The sequence below is a fragment of the Lygodium microphyllum genome, chromosome 4 (genome assembly GCF_053477565.2).
Source record: "Lygodium microphyllum isolate KBCC chromosome 4, Lygodium_microphyllum_v1.1.10, whole genome shotgun sequence".
NCBI lineage: Eukaryota > Viridiplantae > Streptophyta > Polypodiopsida > Schizaeales > Lygodiaceae > Lygodium > Lygodium microphyllum.
The window spans coordinates 100544301-100571565 of NC_141138.1; positions in this window are offsets into that span (position 1 = coordinate 100544301).

Genomic DNA, 27265 nt, shown 5'->3' on the forward strand with positions numbered 1-27265 from the left:
AACTTCTTCTTCAAGAAGTCCTTAACTTCAGTAATCCCATTGTCATTGTCACCTGTAATAATCAAGTCATCCACATAGATGACTATGATGACCAAACCTCCATCTCCCTTTCTCACATAAAGTGAGTGATCAACATCAGAAATACAAAATCCAATATTGACAAGATACCCTCCAATCTTATCAGACCATGCTGTAGGTACTTGCTTCAACCCCGTAGAGCGCCTTCTTTAGCTTGCGCACATATGTGGGATGCTCTAAATTCTCATAACCTGATGGATGCTCCATATACACTTCTTCTTGCAATTCACCATACAAGAAAGAATTCTTAACATCCATTTGCTGCAAACTCCAACCTTTGGCTGCTGCCAAGGCAATCACACATCTAATAGTTGCCATCCTAGCAACTGGACTGCATAATCTATGCCATATGTTTGAGCATAGCCTTTTGCAACCAGCCTAGCCTTATACCTGCTAACTGAACCATCTACATTATGCTTGACTTTGTAAACCCACTTACAGCCAATAGCTTTCTTACCCTTAGGTAAGGGTACCAAATCCCAAGTTTTATTGGCTTCTAATGCAGCCATCTTTTCATCCATTGTTGCATCCAAATGAGCATGACCAATAGCATTCTCAAAACAAGTGGGCTCAACATCCTCAACTAGTTTCACCATATAAGCATAATGGTGAGTTGCATAACCTTCAAAACCAAATCTTTTAACAGGGTATTTGACCCTACTAGATCTGCATACCACCGGATCACTCAATGGAGCCTTTACATTACTATGAGCTCTCTGTACACTTGGTGTCTTGACTGAAGGAATGCCAAGCTCATCATCCAAACTCTCCAAACCACTAGAATCTCCATCAAATCCCAAATGACTGGTAGATGCATCATTACCATCCAGCACTTTCTTCTTTCCTTTGTCCTTCCTTGCAACACTTATAGATCCACCTGAAGGTGGGGGCTACTCCTTAGTTTCCCAGACCAAGGGCTCACTATGGGTGTAGTAGCAAATGATGCTTTTGGTCCACTAAGACTTCGTGATTCTTGTTTATCTTTCTGCACATAGATGTCCTGATCATTATCATCATCCAAAACATCACCATCAGGTGTATAGCAACTTCCCATCTCATCAAAGATAACATCCGTGCTCACCCTGAACTCACCTGTGACAGGGTTATAACAATGATACCCTTTCTGCTCTAAACAATACCCAATAAAAATGCATTTTTTAGCCTTTGAATCAAGCTTCTTCTGTAGCTCATCTGGCACATGAACATATGCAACACATCCAAATACCTTCAAGTGTGATACATCGGGCTTCTTGCCAGTAAAGTACTCTTCAGGAGTCATCCCATGAATTGCAGCTGTGGGAGTTCTGTTCATAATGTAGATAGCAGTATGGACAACCTCAGACCAAAAATGTTTGGGCATATTGTTTTCAGCCATTAATGCCCATGCAACTTCTGCAATATGCATGTTTTTTCTTTCTGCGACACCATTTTGCTATGGGGTATACCTGCAAGTAAATTGCCTCTTTATCCCATGAGTCCTAAAGAAGCCACTGAACTCATTAGAGAGGTACTCTCCCCCTCCATCTGATCTCAAGCACTTCACTTTTAAGCGTGCTTCTGTTTCAATAGGTGCCTTAAAATATTTGAAGTGCTCAAACACATCATTCTTTTCCTTCATGAAGTATACCCAAAGCTTCCTTGAACAGTCATCAATAAATGTGACAAAGTATTTGCTGCACCAAGAGATACATTTTGTGTAGGCCCCCAAACATCTGTATGTACTACATCAAGTATATTTCTGCTCACTTCTCTATCATGCGAGAAGGGTTGTTTTGCCTACTTACCAAACTGGCATGCTTCACATACTTTATACAATTCTGCAACTCTAAAAGAATGCAACCTTGTAACCAATCCTTGGAGGATTGCATTAATTTCAGCCTTTGTACATTTGCATGTCCAATACGTTTATGCCATATTTCAATATCTGCAACTACTACTTATCCTTTAGCATACATAGCAGCATCCATTGCAGGAATTCCAGCATCTAAAGTGAACATTCGGCCAACTCTACTTCCTTTTGCAACCAACCTGCACTTATCATTAAAGTCTTCTACAAAACAACCTTTTACATTGAATCGGACCTACAACCCCCGCTCTACCATTTGGCCAACAAACACTAGATTCTTCGTAATTGATGGCACATGTAATACATCTGTCAAACTCTTTATATCGCCATAATACAAGGACAAGGGAACCTTTCCAATGTGTGAAATTGGGTAGCATGAATCATCACTTGTCTGCACATAACCTGGATTTTGTAAGTCCTACATCTCTCCAAACCATTCAACATGGCTGGTCATATGATTAGATGCACTTGAATCAACATACCATACATCATCATGTGCCCCCTTTCCTATAACTGCATTCATCATATGCTACATAACAAACAGACACTCATTTTTGTCTTCATTCTATCTTGAAGACGATGCATAGTTTCCTTGCTGCAATTTACCACTGCGAACATCGTACTTCTTTGCATAGCAATAGGTTGCAATATGGCATGTTCTACCATTATCACAAACAAGGATACAACACAGCAAGCTAGTCTTCTGCAATCTTTCACAACACGTGCACAGCAATATAGCAAGCAATCTTTTTCACTGATTGCTCAATAGTACATGTAATCCACAACCTATTTGCAAATAAACCTTATGTTTGCTTCCTGCAAACACCTCAAAAATTATAGATTCAAAATCTGTAACATGTGCATCCAATTTTGGTCAATACAGCCGAAATCACAATGTACCCTGAAATTGCTGTCTGCAACCTTGTAGCTCTAAAACGAGGCCTGAAACGGCCTCAGACGCCCAAAATAACTGCGCGAAAGCACCTAGATGGCTTATTTGCAGAATATATAGTGATCTGCTCACACACCAAATCTCACAACGATCTGAGATTTTTGCTCAACCCTACTTTCGGTGCCTCCACATGCACTATCCAAGAGAGAGAATGGAAGAATGGGAGAGCTTCTTACCCGTTGCTTTCTTTCTCAAACCTTGCTTCTTCTCCTTCACTTCAGCCTTCAAAATCAGCCACTCTCAATGGCGCAGCTCTGATATCATGTCAAGAATTGTGTGATGGGGGGATTTGCTTGCTACGTCAAACACACACTATATACACAAGAGGAAGCTCACTCAAGAACACAAGAAGAGAGATGGAGGCCAAAATGTTTTCTTGCTGATTTTTCTTCTTCTTCCACACACTATACAATGTACACAAAGTGTAGATAAGATACAACATAAAGGAAAATAGCCTTCTAAGTCAAACAATGCATAATCGACTACACTAATCAATTGGCGTTATATCTTTGCCAGCTATAGGTAGGTGTAACAAACTAAATATAATAAGTGATAAGTCAGTGGCCATGTGAGTATCATAATGACCACCAACATGCTAAGTGTAGACATGCGGACTCATCTAGCCAGGCGGTCCATCATCAATGTCCGCACATGTTGAGCTTGCCATCTCAACAAAGGCCATATTAACTATGTGAGCAAAGGCATCTCTTTGCTCCTCTATTTTGTGAGACCTCCTTGGTGCATTTTTTTTTCCTCAACATTTATAGGCATAGGACTATTGTGATTATAGAGCCTCTTTACCCATCATAATAATGGATTTTTCAGTGGCATGATTACATGTTGGTGAACTTTCTCCTCATCATTTAAAGTTGATGCTTGAATTGAGCCTTATCACTCATGAAAGAAGTATAGCCACATCCTCCTATTATAGTTGTCGATAATCAACATAAAGTGAAATGATCCCCCCACAACTTCTTAGGCATTATAGTGCACTGTCTGTCTAGTGGTTTGGTTAGGCTAGACACTAATGACATGTAATTTGGTTCTTCTTGGTGTAAATACACTTTAGTTGTCATGTGAAGTCTGGGGTTTGCTAGTATTAGGGCAGCGATAGTTATTGGAGGAGGATGTCATTTTGGTATCGATCTGATGAGTGAATGAAGAAGTGATATGTTTTGTGGTACATCTTTACTATTTTCTATGCACTTTGAGTGATGTTTTTGCCATGTTTCTTATTTAGGTTCTGAGGTTTAGTTGTTTATAATGTGCTAAAGTTTCTTGTATTGTTGTAGTTTTAGGATATGTCTATGTTTGGCTTAGTTATGTAGCAAGGCCAAAAACACTTGGCAATCTTGCCTTGTTCTATTCACATTGAACGAATGCAAGACAAATGTGGAAACTACTGATGTTATTCTTGTACGTTTTGCAACAAATTACAAGATTCAAGGTGTTTTTTGGATCATGTATAATATTCCCTATTTTGGGCAAGAAATGCAAGAAATTATGGCAATTATCACATTGATAAAAGTGATGAGTATTTTTATAGACAATGATTCTTTTCTATGGATCCTAATTGCTACAACAAAACCCTAATATTTTGAGCATTATTTTTTCTATCAAGAAATATATTTGTGATTTTAGGGTTTTGGGTCTATACTCAAGTAACCCCTATATAAACAGACATATAGAACCCTTGTAAACATGTGTAAATAGGTAATATCCTACACCAATAGGAAACATCCTATGCAAATAGACTAGGAACCTATCACATGCACATTCCAGGGTAGCAATCATGTCAAACGGATCATTTAGGATTGCAATCTTGTCAAAATAAATAATCTAGATAGCACCAGGTCATATAATAGTTTAAGCATTGTCTTATATTTCAAAAAATTCTCATTGAAATTATGTATCAAGAAACCTTGAAGCATTTTCTTGATTAGTGAAGATTTCAAGTGATGGAGCTCAAATATGTGGAAAATTTATGTCATGGAAAGTGAAATTTTTGTATCAAAATGTCATGAGAGCCATCCTTTTGTGTATTCCCAGATACAAAATGTACCATGTTGTATGGTCTAATATGTGGACAAGGAGGACAAAAAAGCTAAGGTTCTAAAGTCCTAATTTTTTATGTACTCATGTTTTTCCCAATAAAGAAATATAAATATGGGAAGAGTTGTTGATGGTTGGTTAGGGGAGTTGCAACCACTTCCTCTCTCTTTATCATCCCACTCTCACGTATCTTTCTCTCTCTCTCTTGGGGCACAACTCTTGATTCTTTCTCTTTGTGTGTTTCTTGTTGTATCCATGGAGAAGGGAGAGAGTGAGGATGAGGAGAGTGCTGATCTTTTGTGTGCTAGCTTTGTGGAAGGAAGAGAAGCTTGAGATTGAAATCCAAGCTTTCCACATGGATTTTGTGAGAGTGTTCTCTGGTTTTCTTGATGTTCTTGGTGCTTGTGGGAGGGGTTGTCATCAAGTAACTCATACATTTAGATTTGAATGTTGAATGTTTATACTTTCATCTTTCTAAATGGTTAAGAAGAAGAAGAAGAAGAACGAGAGGTGCAATGTTTGTTTTGAGAATATTCATACTTCAAAGCAATTTGTATATTCATGAGTATTGTGATAAAGGAAAACCTTGAAAGTATTTTCACATGTTTAAATTATGAAAACATTTTAATAGCATATGTAAGAAGTTTTCTTCAGCAAAGAAGAAAGATTCAAGTTCCAAGATGGATGATGTATGGGAAAAGTTGGATCCTTTTGAGAATCCTCTTCATGAAGCTTCTAATTGGCATGATGATTGTGAAGGAAGGAGAGTTTAGTCTTGCTCAAGTGCAAAGTGCATTTGGACATTGCTTGATGCACTTGAAAATCTCAAGGATAAGTATTATGCTATTCTAGATTCAAATTTAAGTGATGATGAGTGGTGCCTTCTAGCCATGGTCTTGCCGAAGTTCGAGGCAAAGGGAGTGAAAGAGGTCAAGAGCCAAACAAGCCAAGAATCCTCAAGTTCCTCAACCTCAATAATGGTGCTTGTTAATGGGAAAGTGGAGTAGCTTGCTACTTGCATCCATAACTTGAAGGTAATTTCTATGTTTTGGTGTCTTGCAAATAGTTATAATCAATCTTCAATTAGCTTTAATCAAGAAGGAAAAAAGTAAAAGAAATTTGATCAGTTTGGTGATCAAGAAGATCAATTATGTGTTCTAGATGAGGATGTTTTTATGGATGGTAGATTAATGTATCAAATTTATGCCAATAAGGGTGTTACTATGGATGATTTCCTTGGTTCTGTTAATGATTTTGAGGAAGATAGTGCAACAATTAAGCCATATTTAAGTGAGAAGTTTTTATTTAAACATGCATTACCATTACCTATAGTTTTGTTTGTAAATATATTTGTTCAAGATACCAATATTTTTAGCATGTAGAATACTCTGTTAGATCTTTGCATTGTTTAGCTCAAAGAAATTTAGCAAGTTCCTGTTGTTCTAGTAAACATTTAGGTTGGTTACCTATATGAGCAAATTTCAGGACAAAAAGTTTCTAGATAGCAAATTCTTAGATTTCAATAATATTCATATTTTTAGACATTGATAGAAAGTCAAGAATCATTTGGAGACAATCAGTGTGTCTAGTTTTCTTAGAGATCTACATGTGAAATATGTTCTATGTGTCAATCTTTAACTGGTATGGTTCAATGGTTTTCTTTTGAGCTTGAAAAAGAGAGGAACGTAGTAGAAACTACAATTGTTGAAGCTTTATCTATTATCAATTGGCTTCAAGAAGAGAAAACATTACTTTAACAAGAGGTTTCTCATTTGAAGAATGCAATAGAATTCCCGGGGGTGCACCTTATAGAATATGTAAAGTAAAATTTCCAGGATTATATTTACAAAATGGTTTTTTTAATTACAAATTGAAAAAAATCCATAAGTAAATGGGTTCATTTTATAGCCTTATAGCATGTAAAGAAAGGGTATTTCTTAATACCCTTTGAACACATATTATATAAATAATTTCTTATAAGTGCAACCCTAAGATAGAATTGCAAGTTTCTCATTGTTTTGAAGTCATTAATACTTTTGAGGAAGCTTTTTTGTAGAAGGATAATGAGATTTTTTATTTGCATACTCAGTCAACATTTTCTCATGTTCCAAGTCAGGATGATATTATTGAGGATCTCTTTGCATTGAAGGATCGGGTTGTTAGTGTTTCAATTTAGACTGATATTTCTAAAAAATTTAAGGAGTTTAATCAATTTTTCAATGAAGATAAAGCAAACAAAATTCTACAAGTACCTACAGTGGATACCTAAGCAGTTCATGTTACAGCAAGATTATTTGATGTGGTTCATGCTGATCAATTTTTAAGCATAACATTGCTTCTTTTGGATGATTTTGCTAATCATAGCAGAAATATCCTATAGTTTTCTATATCGAGAAAATTTTAGGTTCTTTATTTGCAAAGTGATTTTTCAGAATTGCAAGAGATTTCAATTGTTCAAAAGTTTTTAGGTTTGCTGAAAAATGTCAACTTTATAGGGAAGTTTACAACAATGTGTATTATAGTAACTTGCAACAAGAATACGATTTGTAGGAGTTTGAATACCTACAACAACCAAAAGTGTGGTAGCAATTAGTAAGCAGGAAGTACAATAGCAACGCAACCTAAAAATCAGCAAGTATAGGAGCATCCCGAAGATAATATATTATAGGAGCTTGAAGCTCAACAATTATATCTTTTATTAGTTTGGGTCAATGCTGATAAAGATTTTGTAGATGATATGATGCAGATTGAAGATGTGGAAGATTATGGTGTAGATGCAGATGTAGTTCTGTACTGTTTTCTTTTGCATGTTTTTTTGGATTATCTTGCATATTTCTTCGGTGATGTAATGTCTTGTTTGATATCCAGTTTGTGTAGTGCATTGCAATACATTTCTTATGATGTACATGCTAGAGCATCATCAACATATTTCTTGATTGATATTTCTACTCTTTGTCATTGGAGTAATGATCTATTGATTCAATCATGGTTCTATGCCTTCATTGTATATGATGTACTATGAATGTCATTGTACATTATGGGTTCCCAACCCTAGCATGTTGCCTTAAAATGGTTGCATTGTATTTCACTTTGGATCAAGCGATATGTGGGTTCAGGTTTTGCCTCCCTGGCAACCATCCACTAAGCTATGCTAGGTGTTGTCCACTGGTTTGGCTAGGTGTGGACACTCATGAGCTGTAGTTTGGTTTTTTCTTGTGTAAATGCACTTTAGTTGTCATGTGAAGTTTGGTGTTTGGTAGTGTTCGCATGGTAGTAGTTATTGGAGGAGGATGTCATTTTTTTATCAATATGATGAGTGAATGAAGAAGTGATCTATTCCTACTACATCTTTGTTGTTTTTTGCACACTTTGAGTGATGTTTCTACTGTGTTTCTTATTTAGGTTATGTTGTTTATGATGTGCTAGAGTTTCTTGTATTGTTGTAGTTTTAGGGTGTATCTGTGTTTGGTTTACTTATATAGCATGACCAAAAAATCAGAAGCTAGCATGCATTAACTCTAAAGGAGATTTTGCTTTGTTCTTGATTTCTTATGGAAATGCTTTTTTCTCTTGCTTGCCCATCATACATGCTTCCCATGGTTCCTGCCATGCTAGCCATCAACTTGTTTTCCTAGCTCCAAACGCGCTCCTCCCAAAATCACAACACAGGCTATTGCGTCAGGACATGCAACCCTACTATACATGACCCTCCATCCGAGACTACATGTTCATGCATCATGACCTTCCAACACACATGCCCACCCACCTAGACAGTCCTCACTCAACTAGCAAGTTGGCTTCAACTCTAGTGCGTCCTTCAATCATGCCCCCTCCCTAACTCCTCGCAATAAGAGAGTCCTCCATCGTCATGTGATGGCTCGCCTTTTCTTTTGCAAGGCTCTAAGCCTTAGTAAAACACCTTTTCCTTTTCTCCTCGGACCTCTCTCTAGGTGCTATATTTCTCAAAGAAATAAATATATCAAATCTTTTCTCATCAATCATGAGTATTTTAAGTTAAAGGATCCTCCCAAGTTTCTTTGAAGGCTTAGGGCATGGGTACATCCTTGTGCCCAACTGTTACAAGACATGTCACAGACACAAACCATGAAGTCAAAAAGAAGCAGAGGAACACCAAGGAAGCCCAAGTCAAAAAGTGAATGAAGAAGCTCATTCTGCCTAGGCAAGAAAAGTGGAGGAGAATGCAAGCTTAGAAAAAATGTAGGAGACCACTGAATATTCTAGCAAGGCTCTCTCAAGGATCAAGGAGGTCCTTTGAAAGATGAAGGAGGTCCTCTCAAGGATAAAGGAGGTCCTCTCAAGGATCAAGGAGGCTCTCCTAAGGATGAAGGATGCTCTCTCAAGGATCAAGGGAACCTTCGAGGGCTCTCGCAAGGAAAGTGCGAGGTGTAATGTAATTCATTTTATAAGAGTGCCAGGCTCCCTCCTGTGCAAGTTGTAAAGTCTAAACAGACATAGGTGAAGGGATAAGGAAACTAGAAGGGAATAGGGAAAGTGGACCTTAGCAAGATGCCCGGTCATGTAAAAAAGGGGAGGGGTGCCCAAGAGACTTAGAGCTTGTATGCAAACCTGAAAAGTGAATGAGGAGGTCATTCTCTGGTGTGTGGAAAAAGTGGTTACTTCTTCTTCTCTCCTTCTTGCTTGTTTGTGTGCACTTGAGAGAGGGAGTGAGGGAAAGAGGGTGAGGGATCATGGAGAAGAAGCTCTGCATTATCTTCTTCTTCTTCTTCTTCTTCTTCTTCTCACGCGTGGCTATGGAGGATGGAGCTTGAAGGAAGAGGCTTGAGGCTTCTTGAGCTTGCATCTTGAATCGTGGAGTTACTGGCTTGCTTGAGGGAGGAGGCTACTCATTTGAGCATCAAGGTAAGCTCACTACACCCCCATACGATCAAAGGTGCATTGGCTAGGTGTGAGAGATAGTCATTTGTGCTCGCTTGAAACACTTGAAACAATAAGCGGTCTATGGGTCTTGCCGATTGAGTGTGAGCTCCCACTACATTTTGGTTCTATTGCCATGACCAATAAATTCAATCTTGAGCACTTGCGCACCTCAAATTGAGCATCGAAGTAGGGTTGCATCCTCAAACCGATGCTTGAGATAGGTAGGAGATTTAGGGTTTTTAATCTTCAAAACAAGTAAATATTTTGGGTTTTTGATGAGTAAACAAGTAGACAAATCATTTCAGTATTTGGGTTTTTATTTTTGTTGCATTTAGAGTAGGATAGGATCAAGAAATCGAAGCGAATCGTTTTAGGGTCTCTGCTATAAATAGGCCCAAAACATGGCAAAAATAGGGGAAAAGTGGGTTTGCAACACATTGACAAGGCATAAGTGCTAACGAGGCAATAGTCGGGCAGCATTAGAACAAAGGTTTAAGACCCAAGGAAGGGGGGTGGAAGGCTCATTTTTAGCTTTTTGCAATATATATATATATATAGAGAGAGAGAGAGAGAGAGAGAGAGAGATTGTGAGAGAAGAGAGAGTTCAATGCCAAACAAGTGGATCGATTGACTTGTGTTGGAGTTTTTTTGCCATCCTAGGTATACACAAACCTTGCCCCTTGCCTATTCTTGCATTCTAGAAGGTTGTGTGGCCTAGCATGCCCAAAATCATTGCCATCGATTTGATTTTAGCCTCGACTCGAAACATGTTAGAAGACAGGCATAGAAACCCACTGTAAGCAAGGGAGTATAAGGGCAAATGAGTGTGAATAGCCCTAGGGGCAGCGGAAACCCTAACCTAGCTTGGCAAAGGCTATATAAACAGCCTATGGGTCACTATCAAGTGTGAGAGAGTATACCCAAGTTGTACTCTAAGCAACTTAGTAAGCAAGATTTCATTCTTGTACTTTGAGCTCTCTTCTCCCTCTTGTGCACACATTCCAATGCTACAACTCTGGTTTACAACAAAACACAACCGATAGAATCGGGCATGACTCGCTGAGTCTGATTTCCAAAATTGGACTCGAATTGTTTGATTTCGGGTAATTGGACAGTCCGATTTTGAAATTTGGATCACTGGAATACCACTCAACTCGTCCGATGGGACACGTGGCCCATACAATACAGAAAATTGGGCACTCAGAAAATCAAACTCACACAAATTGAACAGTTAAAATCGGAGTATCGGGGAATCCGATAGCGAACCTAAATCAGACATGGACCATTGACCACTCGGATGAGTCTAAATCGGATGCAAAACAATCGGATGCCCAAATTAGACTAGTTTGAATTGGATGAAACGAAATTGGACACTCAAAAATTAGACGTCCGATTCTAAGGATCGGACGTTGCAAAATTGGACATTGTCAAATTAGACTAAAATTCTGGCAGGAGAGACTAACAAATCTAGCGCATCCCGAGCGGTGAGGCAGAACACCTCTCACAATCGGGGAGGGCTCTAAAAGCCTTACAAGGGCAATCGAACTTAGAAATCACAATCAGTCGAATGGCTAGGCATGATCGCTGACAGTCAGTTAGCTTTTAGCTCCTTTTAGAGTTGTAAACTGACCCCCAAACCCCCATTGGACCTTGATTGAGCTGAGTAGAGAAGCATAGACCACCCCAGAGACTAGAGAGAGCAGACGATGGACTGAGTGTAAATTCCTATTTGGTTAAGATTCGGTTAAGAACTTAGACCAGAGTGCGGAAACTGCTTTCGTTATCTTGCGTTCACACCCACATTGTTTTTAACACTTGAAGTGCACTTGGAAAAATTGAAAGTCTCATTTCACACAGCGCATGGAAAAGAGCACCACACATACACTAAGTGGACATAAATTGAGGATTGTCTGTAAATAAAAAAGGAACACACTTAGACTTAATTAATAGAATGAACCCACCAATAGGAGACAACCCTCAAACCTAGATAGGGGATCAAGCAACCCTGATTGGTAGGACCAAGTTTGTGATAGACACAACACGAAAGGCCAAACGCATCGAGGGAGCAAAACCATTGAGAGCACGACATTGACCAACTTGATTAGCCTCATTGATTTTTAGTAGAGCAAGAGATCATAGATATGGCAAATCCCAATATAAACCATGAAGACGAAGAGCTCGACCTAGGAGATTTCTTGGTCAAAAACTAGCGAATGGTGAACGAATATGATGCACAAACCAGGCTAGATCACCATGGTAGACTGTCAGAAGACATCATAGCAAACCTCGAGGAGGAGAAGAAAGTTGGTGTGAAAATTCTTGCAAAGCATAGCGGCATACACCCAGTAGCAGACAAACTAGGAGATTGCGGCAAGACATTGAAATGCAAGAGGTCTAGCGTGTGCTAGACCTAGCAAATAGAAATCAAACGAACGCAGAGAGGAAAAGATCGTTAGAGGCAAACTTAACACTAAGCGATATTCTCAATCACAAAGCAACTAATAGACAACACATCAGTAGAGCAAAGCACGAAAGTACTAGCAACATCGCTGCTTGTAAGATTAGGAGTTACTCAAGTCTCCAAGAGCCAATCAAGGATCCCCATAGTTGCGAAACAGCTAGACAAGTACCAACCGAGCAACGATCCATGCAATTTTTTAGAGCAATTCAAGCACATCTGTTGCGAGGCTAATGGTCTCAAAGATCTCGCCCAGCACTTACAATCTTACGGCCTATGCTTAAGCAATAAGGGCCTATAGGATGTGGTACACAAGCCTAGATGCTGCGGAGCACAACAATTTCAATGACCTCAAGAGTCTCTTCATTAAGAGGTTCTCGAACGTTGGGTGCTCGGATAATTTATAGTGCAGCTTATGAATGTCAAGCACGGGGACAAAGAGGACATCACGGACTATGTTACTCATGTGCGGAGCTTCTATAAGAGAATTCCCACTAACAAGCGACCCACCAAGAGAGTAGTGTCCACAATGTTCATCAAAAGGAATACACAGTGAGGAACTCTACAAGGTCTTGGTAGGTAACTCAAACTTGCAAAGAGACACACTAGCTAGGGTCTTTGAAGAGGCCATACAAGTGGATGATTAGCTTAAGGAGATAAGCTCTAGGACCTGGTGCCGACTCTAGAATCCTAGAAAGGGCAACACCATTTAGCAAACGGTCAAGCCCAAGCAACCAAGGTAAAGGGAAGGGCATTGACCCAAACCTAGAGAGCTAGCAGAGATGAAAATGGAGCTAGCTAGGTTGCACGAGATGATGAGGAGACCTACACGATTACACATCCAATGTGTGTATTGCGGTAGAAAGCACCTTCCAATCGAGTGTCAGGACCCTAGGTCCCAACCTTGCACCAAATGTTGAAGGCTTGGTCATGATGCCATGCAATGCAGATTGCCACGGACGCTCCCATACTCATAGCCTTACGACCACTTACCTAGGGAATAGGCCTCTAAATTTCTTCGAGAGAGGAGCCCCATTGGCCCTCCCAGCACCTGATGATGCAAAGCCAGTCATCCCTACGATAGAGATCAATCCCATAGGCATACCTAGGCCACTTGAACCTTACGTAACCCATCCATTGAGAGCGATGCTCTAGTCCACTACTTGGAGGAACCGAACGATGAGGAGCCTTACATGAACCCCTACATCTCGTATGATGAAGAGGGCAATCCAGTTCTCATGGACTACCGACCAGTGCCGGTGATGGCATTAGGAAGAGGGAGAGGCAGAGGCTTAGGAGGGCAAACCCAAGAGCCAATTTCTTGTTGGACTTGTGGTCACCTAGGGGACACATCTCTTTGCGCTTCCCCAACAGGAAGAAAGTCAATCGAGATAAGGCTGATCTCAGATTGCCCTGAGAGTGGAATCACTCACCTTTTTGCCGATTACCCTAGGAAAAGACCACCCTCTACTTCGGCAATGGTATCATCAGTTCCGTTGGGGCTATTTGGCATTGAGACACTTGACAAGGAGGCCATGCCCATCCTGTTGCATGTTATGACCTATGCGCAGACAAAGCAGGATGGCATATCATTGTCAGGGCCTAGTCACCTAAATATAGCCTCAATTGGAAAGAAAAGTTGTAGGTGAATAAAGAAGAAAAGCGAGGCAAAGGTTACATGGAAAACCGAGAGTGCAACAACTCTTCCTATCAGAAAGAAAGTCATGGATGCTGAGGCTGAAACATCTGCTCCAAAGACAGCTAAAAAAGGAACTGCCAAGGTAGGGGAGTACCCCAACCCAAAGCACCAACTCATAGCCATTGAAAAGGTCAAGGAGTGGGTGAGAGAAGCCCAAGAATACCTAAAGAATACTGAGCCCATTTTGGAGGATGAGATCAATGATCTCTCTAGCATGAGCACACCAGTCTCTCCCACCCAAGTCTTTGCATGTTAATGCTTTTTGGGGAGGGACTGAAATGCATGTGGTCTTGCAGGTCCTAGCTCTAGGTGATACCATAGGGAAAGGGATTGTATGCATGGGGGAAAGAGTCTGTGTACTTAGCCACGTAGTACTCTAGACTTGGGGTAACCTACATGTCGAGGATGCTAGGTTCAATGTCATGCTGGCTAACAGAATGAAAGTGAAGCCATCCAGAGTGTTGAGAAATTGGCCATTGAAGATCACAGGAGTTTGGTTCTCTGTGGACTTTATATTCATGAAAGGAGTGGACTACGACATCATGCTAGGCCAAGCCTAGATGTACAGCACACGAGTCGTAGAAGACTGGGGTAAGGGTTTGATCTTCCTAGACAATCAAACGGAAACTATAAGAGTGGAGATGGATACCTAGAAGACTACACCAGTCAACCTAGACACCATCTCAACTATGCTCCAGGGCAACGCTTAGATCAAGAAATCTTACAGGCCATTGACTAAGTATATCCCTTGCCTTGAGTATGAGCGAGATTGGATGCATGTGTTAGCCACAATCAATCTGCCATTCTCAAATAATGAGGAATACAATCAAGCCACTAAGGTAGTCAATAGTAAGCCCAGAGACACACCCTCAGAGCCAATTTGTATGATGGCTAGGAGCTTGCATGGGCAACCCACCTCTGTCACATTTTGCATCCTGAACAACAAATGAGACCTCCATGAGATATTAGAGTACCCAATGGAAAAATTAGCTAGTAATCCAGCCGCAAATCTTAGACTAGTCTAGGATCTCTCAGATAAACCCAAGTGGCAATGGACCAAGGTGCACGACCTAAACTTGACATACAATTGGGCCTTAGCCACCACTATTGACAAGGAACTGCACTTAGGAGATGAGAAGCAGTTGGATGAGGATGATTCCGATGATGAGTATGAAGACTATTGTTCCTCCAATGACAAGAGCAAAGAAGAGATCAACACGATAGAGAACAACATAAAGGGTCACGGGATTGAACAAATAAGGGGAGACTCCAAACCACAGAAAAAGAGCATCTTCATAATCGAGAAAGAAGTCACGTGAATGGGCTGCGATCTGGAGCACATAGGAGTGATTGATTATGACGAAGCAAGTCCTACCCAACCAAGTGTCGCACTAGTACTCAGGATGGAATCGCCATCAAAGTTATGGCTCTAGGAGAGACTCCCTCTTCTAGCAAAGACGAAGAGTTTGAGTTTGAGTGGACAGTGATCCTTAAATACCTCGACCACCTAAGACCAAACGCATGAGAGGAGACCTACCAATCCACCTAAGGCGCTGAAGGTTGAAGGAGGAAAAGAGAAAACAGCCTAGGGATCTACAAGCTGAGGAGCAGAGAAAGACACAAAACCTACCGAAATGATTCATCATGAGATTTAAGAAAGGCAAGAGGGTAGTGGTTTTGTTAAGAGCCAAAAGACGAGGGCAAGTGAGCAAGCCTATAAAAGGATCCGCCAAAGTCAAGGAGGTCAATCTAGTTGAGGAAGGGGAGACGCCCCGACCTATTTTTATGGCCGATGACTTAACTAAGGAAGAGGAGGAAACTCTTGTTTCTCTCTTACAAGAGTACATAGATGTATTCGCTTGGTCCCTTGATTAGTTGAAGGGGGTAGATCCGAGTGTAGGGACTCATAATATCCTGATGACACAGGATGCAGCGCCTATCAAGCAGCAACCATATCCAATGAATCCTAAACACACTCATGCTGTCAAGGAGGAAATCAATAAGCTACTGAGAGCATGATTTATTTATGAAATTGAGCACACAGACTGGGTGTCACCCATTGTGATCACGATGAAGAAGAATGGAAAAATCAGAGTGTGTGTCAATTACAATAAGAAAGTCAACATTGGCATGAAGAGAGACAATTATCCACTTCTATACATTGAGCATATGCTCAAGAGGGTGGCCGGTAAAGAGGCCTACAATTTCCTGGACGGCTTCTCTAGATACAATCAAGTGCAGGTGCACCCAAATGATAGGCACAAGATCAATTTTGCTACCAAGTGGGGCATCTTTGCCTACTTAGTCATGCCCTTTGGGTTGATGAATGCACTTGTTACATTTCAAAGGCTCATGTGTGCCATTTTCAAAGACGTGCTTAAGCAAGAGTTAGAGTTATTTGTCAATGATCTATGTGTCCACTCCAATTGGAAGTCACACCTAGGTTGTCTTTGAAAGATGCAGACTGTATCATCGTCTCTTGTTGAACCCCCTGAAATGCTAGTTTTTGGTGAAGCATGAATGCATCCTAGGGCATCTGGTGTCAAATAATGGCATTTCCATCAACTTCTTGAAATTTAGGACTATCATCGATCTTCCACCACCAACCGACTACAAGGGAGTTCAGTGCTTCCTCAGCCATATAGGATACTATCGACGGTTTGTGTTAAACTATGCATTAATCGCTAGGCCTCTATACAAATTGTTGGTGATATTTGAATGAACCGAGGAATGCCAATGCGCATACGAAGAGTTGAAGAAGGCTATGTTGTGCCAGGCATGTGAACACAATTTAGACTATCCAATGAGCTTTGCTAGCAGACAACTCATGGATACTAAGATGAACTACTCCACCATGGAGAGAGAGGGGTTAGCCATGGTGTTCTCTATAAAGAAATTTTGGCATTACCTTTTGGGGCATCACCTTTTGTCTTCTTTGTTGACCATCAAGCCTTGCTTTATCTTGTTAACAAACCTTGCACTACGGGACACATTGCTTGATGGTTACTTCTACTTCTCGAGTTTGACTTCTCTATGGTTGTATGCAAAGCTAAGCACCACTACATGGCCAACCATTTGTCTCACATACCCATAGGAGAAGCTGTTGGACAGGGCATCATGGATGACTTACCGAACGCACACCTATTTAACCTATCTAGCGAAAGGGACTTGTTTAGAGCACTGACTTGACACCATACTAGAGGCAGATGACAAAGTCCAAGTGCTTGAGCAAGGACTACCTAAAAGACCTATCAAGAAGGCCCAACTTAGGTGACTCATCCTTAAAATACAATCCTATCACTTGATAGCATGACAACTCTATAGGTTAGGGCATGACGGCCTGGTGCGTAGATGCATATGCAAACATGAGATGCATGACGCACTTGCAGAAGCACGTGGTGGAATTGCAGGAGGGCACTTCAGAGGAGACACGATGGCCTGCAAGGTGCTATAGTTGCAACTGTGGTGACCTACTCTCTTTCGAGATGCAACATGATTTGTAAAGCACTGTGACGAGTGCCAATGGGCCAAGGTACTAGTTTGTGAGGAAAAAATAGAGCTAAGCCTAGACAACCATTTGAGAAATGGGGAATTGACTTCATTGGGCCAATTAGTCCTATAGCATAGTACTCGTAGGCCAAGTATATCATTGTTGCTATAAACTATCTCACCAAGTGGGTAGAAGCACGAGCCACAAGGAAAAACGATGCTCAAACCACTGCTAAGTTCCTTTGGGAGCAAGTGATCTCATGCTTTGGTTGCCCCATTGAAATAGTTAGTGATCAAGGCACACACTTCATTAATGAAGTGATCACTCACCTCCTGTCAACTTTCTAATCATCCATCGAAAATCCTCACCCTACTACCCTCAAGAAAATGTCCAAGCTGAGTCTACTAATAAGATCTTAGTGAATGTCTTGACCAAAGTGATCTCTCCCTCGTGTAGTGACTGGGATAATAAACTTATGGCAGCCTTATGGGCCTACTAAACAACCTATAAAACAACGGTAGGACAAACTCCCTTCAAGTTAACCTATGGGACGACTGAAACCATTCTACCTATAGAGTTCCTATCCCGAGCTTGAGAGTAGCCACCCAAGAGAGATGGGATGGAAAGGAGGCATGGACAAACTGCATGATCAAGCTAGAACACTTATCAGAGACACGACTTCTAGCCACCCATGCGTTGATTTGTGAAAAGGCACCTCGCAAGAGTTGGTTTGAAAAGTACGTCAAGCAGGGAGAAATCAAATAGGGTGACTTATGTTGTTTTACTCAATAAAAAGCCACAAATAGAAGATGAAATTTAGGAGATTAGGACATTTTTGAGTCCGCACTATCAACCTGGGACCTGAAAATGTAGAGCTCGAGACCCTAGATGGAGAGGGCATAGGCTTCTTCAACGGGAGCCACATAAAGAAATACTACCCTCCCATGCATCCATTGCATGAGCCTCCCATGCTAGATCCCCTGTGAAAGTCTGAGTCACCATAGTAATGGAAATTGAGGAGGACGATGAGGAGATAGTAGTGCCCGCTACCCTGTGCATGATGGTCACTGCCCAACATACACATACCTTTGATGCATTGATCGATGAGGTAGCTACTTTCAATATCTTCATTCACGATCATTGGACTCAAATTGGCTACCCACAACTACAACCTACCAATGCCAAACTTAGCCCATATGGGGGTTGATCATATGCCCTTCTAGGGAAGTGCAAAGTAGCAGCCTCTATCGAGTCTGAAAGCATACCCATAATCTTTTACGTGTTGCCGAACACAAAAGATATTGGTCAAGAATTACTGTTAGGACGCTCATTTAAAAAGCAATCACATTGTAATGTCGACTATGAGTCATAGTGTATTCACCTTGCTATCAGCAATGTACGAATAGTCATGACTTTCAGTAAGGGAAGTGTGGCTCTACCAAAGCTCACAAGGCCACCAGTAAAGTGGAACCCACTACCAAGTCTAAGGAGGGGGCTCGAGACTTGTCACAACCTGCCATGCCATACCATCAGCACGCCACTGAGATCAAGGCTAAGGCCCCTGAACCACACTTCAAGTGGGTGCCAAAACATCAAGAACTACCTCCTAAGGAGCATGTAATCACGACCTCGCAAGTCTAGGAACTCATACTTGAGACCTAAAAGGCAAAGAAGAAACTGTAGGTACCAATGAACGGTCAAGCAAGCACAAGGCTATTACAAGGGCAATGCTTGGATATAGGTGCTTAAAACTAAGTTGGCCAGCAATACTATTTGAATGCCACCCTCAAACCTAACTATAAGAGCTGCATGACAGATCAAGCACTAAGGTCGCAAAAAGCTCAAGCTACGAAGCCCATAGATCCCAACACCATCGAGCCAAAACCTCAATGAGTCTATCAATCGAAACCGTAGCTTGATGACTCTAATCCAACTCAACCCAACACTGTTAGTGCTATCAAGCCTCACAGACATCTAGCAACACAAAGTCAGAATCCCAAACCAAGGCTAGTACACAAGAGGCCAAACTGCATACTCTAGAGCAGTCGCAACCACAGACATCAGCCCAAGTGTGATGGTCGATACCCATGCGGAGCCCTCTCTTGACCCCGTCTACACCCCAGAGAAGCACTAGACCCATTCTCCAACCCAACCATAACACCAACTCAACACGTCACGAGACACCCCAACACGACATGGAATGCAACTCGAAATGTGACACGGATCACAGCATGCTCACCTGTTTGTAGAATGGCCCATCTTAAGGACATCATGTCATATTCACATCAAGAAAGTATGTACATGGTAGTCAGAGGCACAGCAAGGGACCTCACGAGTGGAGGGTGGAGCTATCAATGTGCATCAACATGACTTGACACCGTGGGGTGAGGGAGCTAATGTTGAGCTATCGAGTCCAGCCCGCAGCCTTAAACCTTCTTATACGACAACCGACGTTCAATTCTTACCTTGGCCATAGATTTAGCTAAAAATATAGGGGATGACTTAGTTGGTTGCCCTTGGTGTTTGGATGCCACGTTTACCACACTTGCTAAAAGCTATGACCAACTAGACCTAGGTCTCTTAAACGAGCCTTTAGCAACAATGGAGGTACCCATGCTACCTTACTCATAGGAAGAATCAGAATTTATGTTCATTAAGGCTCCCCATGCAACTAAGGAACTCATAGACACCAAGATTTCCTGCAAACAAGCACATAAGCAATGCCTCATTACATCTTACGCCAAGGGCATAGCCCTTGCCATTGACCAAGAGAGTGCAAAGCTGAAGCAGCTAGCTACTAACGACTCCTCTTTCTTGTGCCAATGGTATACTCTCAAACTCCAATGGGAGCAAGAAGGCTACCAAATCATGACCAACGCTAAGCATAGACGTGCAATTAAGACCTCAAAAACACTACCCACCTTATGTAGCCCCAACCTCCTATAGAGTGTTGACCACCATCCACAACCAGACCCCCAAAGAGCACATCATGACTCACCCCTACTTAGATCGCATGTTGACAGAGGAGGAGCCACACATTGCCAACCGAATGGACTCTGGTGATTTCCTCACGAATGTCCTCACTTACCTCACCCACGTAAGCATCCAACCTATTGGCATGGACCATTATATTCAAATGGACTACAACCCAAATTTCTATGCTTGGCTCATGCGAAGGTGAAACTAGTGAGCATGCGTTATGAATGATCTCCACCCTTCAACCTCTAATCCTTAGGAAGGATTCTTCTCATCTCTAAGGGGGGAGGGTGTGAATGATAAAACGTGTGGAGCATAAAAACAAACCCTAAAACCTCAATCAACATTCAAAAATGGAAAAGAATGCATAACAATCAACTTATGATTGAGTAAAGGTGTTAGAAATTTGTGTGAAATGCATGGATTGTTTAAAGAAAAAATCTCTTTCTATATTTAAGAATTTCAATTGTCATAAGCATTTCTTCCATCTCCTATAGTTCTTTCTGCAAAAAATATTTGAAGAATACTAATGGTGGGCTATGGCTTCATGACAAGCACCTACAATGGCAAGATAAGAGAAAACCAGCAAGTTGTCCTCAGAGGAAGAGCAGGCAAAGTACAACCTCTCAGTGGAGACAAGGGCCTACGACCAATTCAAATTCATGCACATCCTGAATTTGTAAGACATAGTCGTGGAGAAGCCAGCCATCAAGCAACTCATGAAGCAATGTAAGCTACAGAAGTGTGTGGAGAAGGTGGGCCAAGTCGTGGAGTACGAGAAATGCATGGAATTCCTCCCGACTTTCAACAGGAACTGCGACACCCCCACCACGGTGCATCAAGAGAATGGTGCCCGTCGGAGTTGGTGCAAAGAGCACTAGGCCTATCCAACAAAGTTGAAAGACGGCCAAAAAGGGACGAGCACAACATGTTGGGAATGGACAAAGTGATGGTCCACACCAACAATGTTACACTAGGGATAGCTAATTCTTGCGAATCTGGGTTTGCATGGTTCTATCAATTACATGACTCTACATGGTAAGGGGCTAGGTTGGATCATGTCTATGTCGTTTAGATGGGTTGTGGGTTGTTGTGGGTAGACAACTTCATGTACTAGTAGATGTCCTTGCATTGGACCATCTTAGTGCAGTGTTTTCCTTTACATTGATACAATAGATGCAGAGGGGGTTAAAGCCTTGTTTCTATGTTATAGTTTGTTTTTATCAATTTTTATATGAAAATTTACATAAAAATGACCATTGGATGATGATGACTTGGTTTCAATCACTCTTAATGGACTTGGCCCAGCATATAAATCTTTGGATACCTCTATTTCTGCTAGAGGAGGCTCTATGCCAGACTTTGAAGAATTGATTGCTTTGCTACTCATAGAAGAAATAAAGTTGGGTTTGAATGCATCTAGCAGTAGCAAGAATACAAGTGGAGAAAGTTTAATACAATTTTGAATGATGGAGGGAGTATTTAAGGATGCTTATCAAGACAAATCCATGTCTTATCTCAATCTCACTCTATTATCATTAGTAAATATGTTCAAGCCCACTACTTTTGGACAAGGCTCCTTCTTGAGCTCATGATGTTCAACAATATGATACTAAGGATTAAAGGTTATAATAGCAACAATACTCATAAGCTAAATTTTTTTGAAGTTTTTCTAGTGCATTTACCTCTTTTAATTGTTTTTCAATCCAGGGCATTGGCAAAAGAAAGATAACTCTTCACAAGGCAATGGTAACAATACTATAAAATCTTGGAAATTGTCTGAATTTGATGATGTTAAGAATGGGCTTGAGCTTAATCTATCCATAACTCATGTAATCAAAAAGTTTATATTCCTTATTATTTATCTCTACACTTATTGGAGGAAATCTTCTAATTAATGAAGGGAGAGAACTTTAAAGTGGAAGCACAGAGCAGAAGTAAGAATGGTGGAAGAAGCAAGAGTAAGAGAGAGAGACACACACACAATGTGGAAAACTCCAACAGTCACAATGTGTGACGAGCCTTCCCTTTATTCAAATGTCACTGAAAGAATAAAGAATGAAGTGATAGTGATGCGTGCCCACCACCTATAGTGTACAGGTGTGCAAGTATGCCAGTACTGTCAATGTAACTCATATACAGGTGGCTAGGCACATGTGCCTTTATCCCCAACAACCTCCCACTTAAAGGAAAATGTGCCCCCTAGTGAGGAGAGAACAAGAAAAAAGTGGCAAAGTACAAATGTACATAACTACAATAGGATGAGGAAAGATGTCATCTCATTCAACTTCCTAAGAAATGCAAAATGCTCCATTGAGAGGCTTTTAGTGAGCAGATCTACAGGATTTTGGTCATTTGATATCTTGACACGCTCAATGGATTTGTCCTCAATGATCTCTCAAATAAAGTGGTAACGCACCTCAATGTGCTTCGTCTTCATATGGAAGACTAGATTCTTGGCCAACTAAATAGTACTCATAGAATCCGAATGCAGTTGAATAATGCCAAGATCTACCACTAGATGGCCTAACCAGAGAGCCTCCTTGCAAGCCTCAGTGGCTACTATATACTCTGCCTTTGTACTAGATAGGACCATGCATTTCTGTACCCTAGACATCCAAGAAATAGCACCTCTAACAAAAGTGAAAACATAGCTATAAGTGGACTTTTTACTATCTACATGTCCTACATAATCAGAGTCAATGTACCCTATGACTCTTGTATCCAAGCCACCATAACATATGCACATAGCTATTGTGCTCTTCAGGTACCTCATGATACCCTTAACACCATCCCAATGTCATATACCATGTGTAGCCATATAGTGTGCCACAACTCTCACTACAAATGCTATGTCAGGATGAGTGGCTATCATGGCATACATCAAACTGCCCAACACCATAGATGCATAAGGGATCTTGGCAATCTCAGCCTTCTTCTCATCAAACTACAGACAATCAGCTTGACTAACCTTCACATGAGAAGATAAAGGACAACCAATAGGCTTAAAATTATGTAGATGAAAATGTTCAAGGACCTTTTGGATGTACTCCTTCTATGATAAGTAGAGGAGCCCCTCAGAGAGATCACATGTAATGTGCATCCCAAGATTATGCAAGGCATGTCCCATGTGGTTCATCTCAAAGATCTTCTTGAGATGACCAAGGCATCCAGCTCATCATGAGCACTCCCAGTAATCAACATATCATCCACATAGAGGATCAAAATCATAAGGCTACCATCATGAGCCATCTTTGTGTATAAACATGGATCCATGTCACTATAGAAATATCCCTATGAATGCATAAAGGCATCAAACTTGTTATAAAATTCCCTAGGTGCCTATTTAAGGCTATAAAGACTCTTTCAAAATTTGCACACTAGGTGTTCTCTGCCAGGGTTTGCCAAGCCCTTAGGTTACTCCAAGTAAATCTCATCATACATGTCTCTATGAAGAAAAGTTATCTTGACATCCATCTAATAAAGATCCAAGTCAAGCTGAGCAACCAAAGCCAATACCAAGCTTAGAGTAGTCAATGTCATCTTCACAATAGGAGAAAAGACTTCATCAAAGTCCACATCATGCTCTTGCTTGAATCCCTTAGCAACTAATCTAGTCTCGTATCCCAGCTTGGGATGTCCAAGGATGCTTTTCAACTTGCATGGCAAATCATGCTACCAACTAGGCAAAGGAAGCAGATCCCATGTATGGTTTTTCTCTTGTGAGTCATACTCTGACTACATGGCCCTTTCTTAAGAGTGTACATGGTGGTCAACTGATGCTTAATATCCCTCTCGTCACAAAACTGCTCAAAGGCTTTAGAGATATACTCACCTCATTATCTAACCTTAGGCATTTTAGCATATACTCAGACTGAACCAAAGCAAGCCAGCATTGAAATGTAGACAAGACTTCCAATTTTTGCTTAATGGAAAGTGCCCAAACCTTATACGAATAGTCATCAATGGAAATAACGAAATACTTCATGCCACCTAACGACTTGCAAGACATGGGACCACATATATCTGAATGAATAAGAGCCAAAGGCTCACCCATGTGCATCATACCTAACTTTTATTACGTATTGCATGTTTGCCTTCCATATAAACAATGATCACAAGACTTAAAACATTTTACTATAAACAGGTAAGCATTTTCATTCCTTTCAAGGACATGTGCCCAAGGCGATGATGCCACAGAGATACATATGGAACTACATCCACTACCATTATATAGTCAACTAACCCATATACAAGCAAGGGGTAGAAATATTGGATTTAGCACCACACCATGAGGAATCACCAAAAGAAACTACATAACCTGCCAAACGAGCAGATCTAGTCATACTGCGATCGATGTGAAACCACTCTCTATGAGGGGTTACATGAAAGGAAGCACCTGAATCTATCATCCAATTTTGAGTATACTTAGACAAAGCATCAGCCAATTGTGAAGGATCAAGAGAAGAAGCTGCAATTATGAAATCATCATCAAAATCAATCTGCACAACATTAACTTCTTCAATCTTAATGTCTAACTTGCTTGGGATAATGTTGAAATTATCATTGTTGTCCTATACTTTACTCTTGCTCTTTTTCTTGCACTTGTCTTTGCACATTTTATGGCATTGCGGCTGAATATGTTCTACTTTCCTACAGTAATGACAAGTCAATGTGAGGCCATGGGACTTACTACGAGATTGTCCATGTGACTGAGAGCGAGACTGTTGAGATTCTCTCCCATGGCAGGCATTATCACTCCTACCATTATTGCCTCTAATTGTCAAATCATGAGAGGTGTGAAAAGTATCAATATTCTTTTTGTTGACATCTTTAGTCAATAGTACACCGTCTACATCCTACAATTGTACCCCATCAGTAGACGCATGTTGACACACATAGCAGTACAAAATGTATCCCATGATTCAAGCAGTGTAACTAAGTGGAACAAGGGGAATAGAGTATCATTGAATTCAATCCCTTGCAAGGATAAATAATTGATAATGCAATGAAACTCATTTAAGTGAGGTGACATAGAAAATCCCTCCTTCATGCGAAGGTCCATGAGTTGCTTTAGCCAATAGATTTGAGGAATGGGACTTTGCTAGTCATAGACATTGCGAATCTTTTTTCGTAAGTTCCATGCGGACTGCCCATTAGAGACAACATATAGAACACCTGCTTAGAGAGGGACAATATGATGGTGGACTTACATAGCTCATCTAATTCAACTCAATCCTCTGCATCAATAGGTTCATACCTAACACCCTTATGTTTCAAAGGCCTAACCTACATTTTTTGCACTAAACTTTGCCAAATTTGGGCCTTCTAATAGTTGTAGTTGGTGCCATCCATTTTATCAATATTAAATATAGCACTATCATTCGAGCCACTAGCTATAGTGAAGGCAACTATCAAATAAAACTACTGTAATTACTGCAAACAACCCTAAAACCACTACTAAATCAGGTTGAAAACAAGGGAAACTGACTAAGTAATGAACTGTCCACAAACTAAATGCAAAGAACTATCGAATGGAGGAGACTACTTGCATAAACAGTGCAGTACGCTGCAATTATAGCATGTTGAAAAAAATGAAGCATTACAATAAGAAATCAATGCTAAGGATAGGCAATCATTGTTGAGATGACAAGCTCAACACATGCAGACATTGATGATGGACCGCCTGGTTAGATGGGTCCACACGTCTACACTTAGCACGTCAGTGGTCATTATGACTCTCATATGGCCACTGACTCATTACTTATTATATTTAGGTTGTTATACCTATTTATAGCTGGCATAGTTATAGCGCCAGTCGACTAGTGTTCTCAGTTATGCATTATTTGACTTAGTAGGCCACTTTCCTTTATGTTGTATCTTATCTATACTTTGTGTACATTGTAAAGAGTGTTGAAGAAGAAGAAGAAACCAACAAGAAAACGTTTTGGCCTCCATCTCTCTTCTTGTCTCTTGAGTGAGCTTCTCCTTGTGCATTCTGTGTGTGTTCGGCGCAGCATCTTGAGCAAGTCCCCCCACCACGCGATTCTTGACATGGTATCAGAGTCACGCCACTGAGAGAGGCTGATTTTGAAGGTTGAAGTGAAGGAGAAGAAGCAAGGTTCAAGCAAGCAAGCCACGGGTAAGAAGCTCTCCCATTCTTCCACTCTTTCTCTTGGACAGTGCCTGTGGAGGCACTAGAAGCAGGGCAGAGCAAAAATCTCATATTGCAGTGAGATTTGGTGTGCGCAAAGAGCGTTGTGTATTCTGCAAATAGGTCCTTTAGGGCTTTCCTGCACCTATTTTGGCCATCTGAGGTCATTTCAGACCCCGTTTTAGAACCGCAAGGTTGCAGACAGCAGTTCGAGATACTCTGCAATTTCAGTTGTGTCTACCGTATACAAGTGCATAGGTTACAGATTTCAGATCTATAAGTTCAAAGGTGTAAACTCAAGGTTTATCTACAAACTGGTTGCAGATTGCATGTATTGTTGAGCAGACAGTGAAAAAGGCTGTATGGTGTATTGCTGTTGTGCACTACAGGTCGAGGGTTGTAGAAAATTTGCTTGCTGTTTAGTATTAGTTTTGTGATAATGGCAGAGAATAGTGGAAACCCCATCATTGAGAAGCTCGACAAGAACAACTACCCTTCATGGAAGTTCCGTGTCAGGAACTTCCTTATTGGAAAAGGCCTCTACGAGTTTATTTCAGGTGAAGAAAAGGAGTCGAAGGTGAGTGATCCCCCAACTGCAGAAGAGACAAAGGCACGAAAGGAATGGAATGCAAAAGACAAAAAGGTCATGTATTGGCTGTCT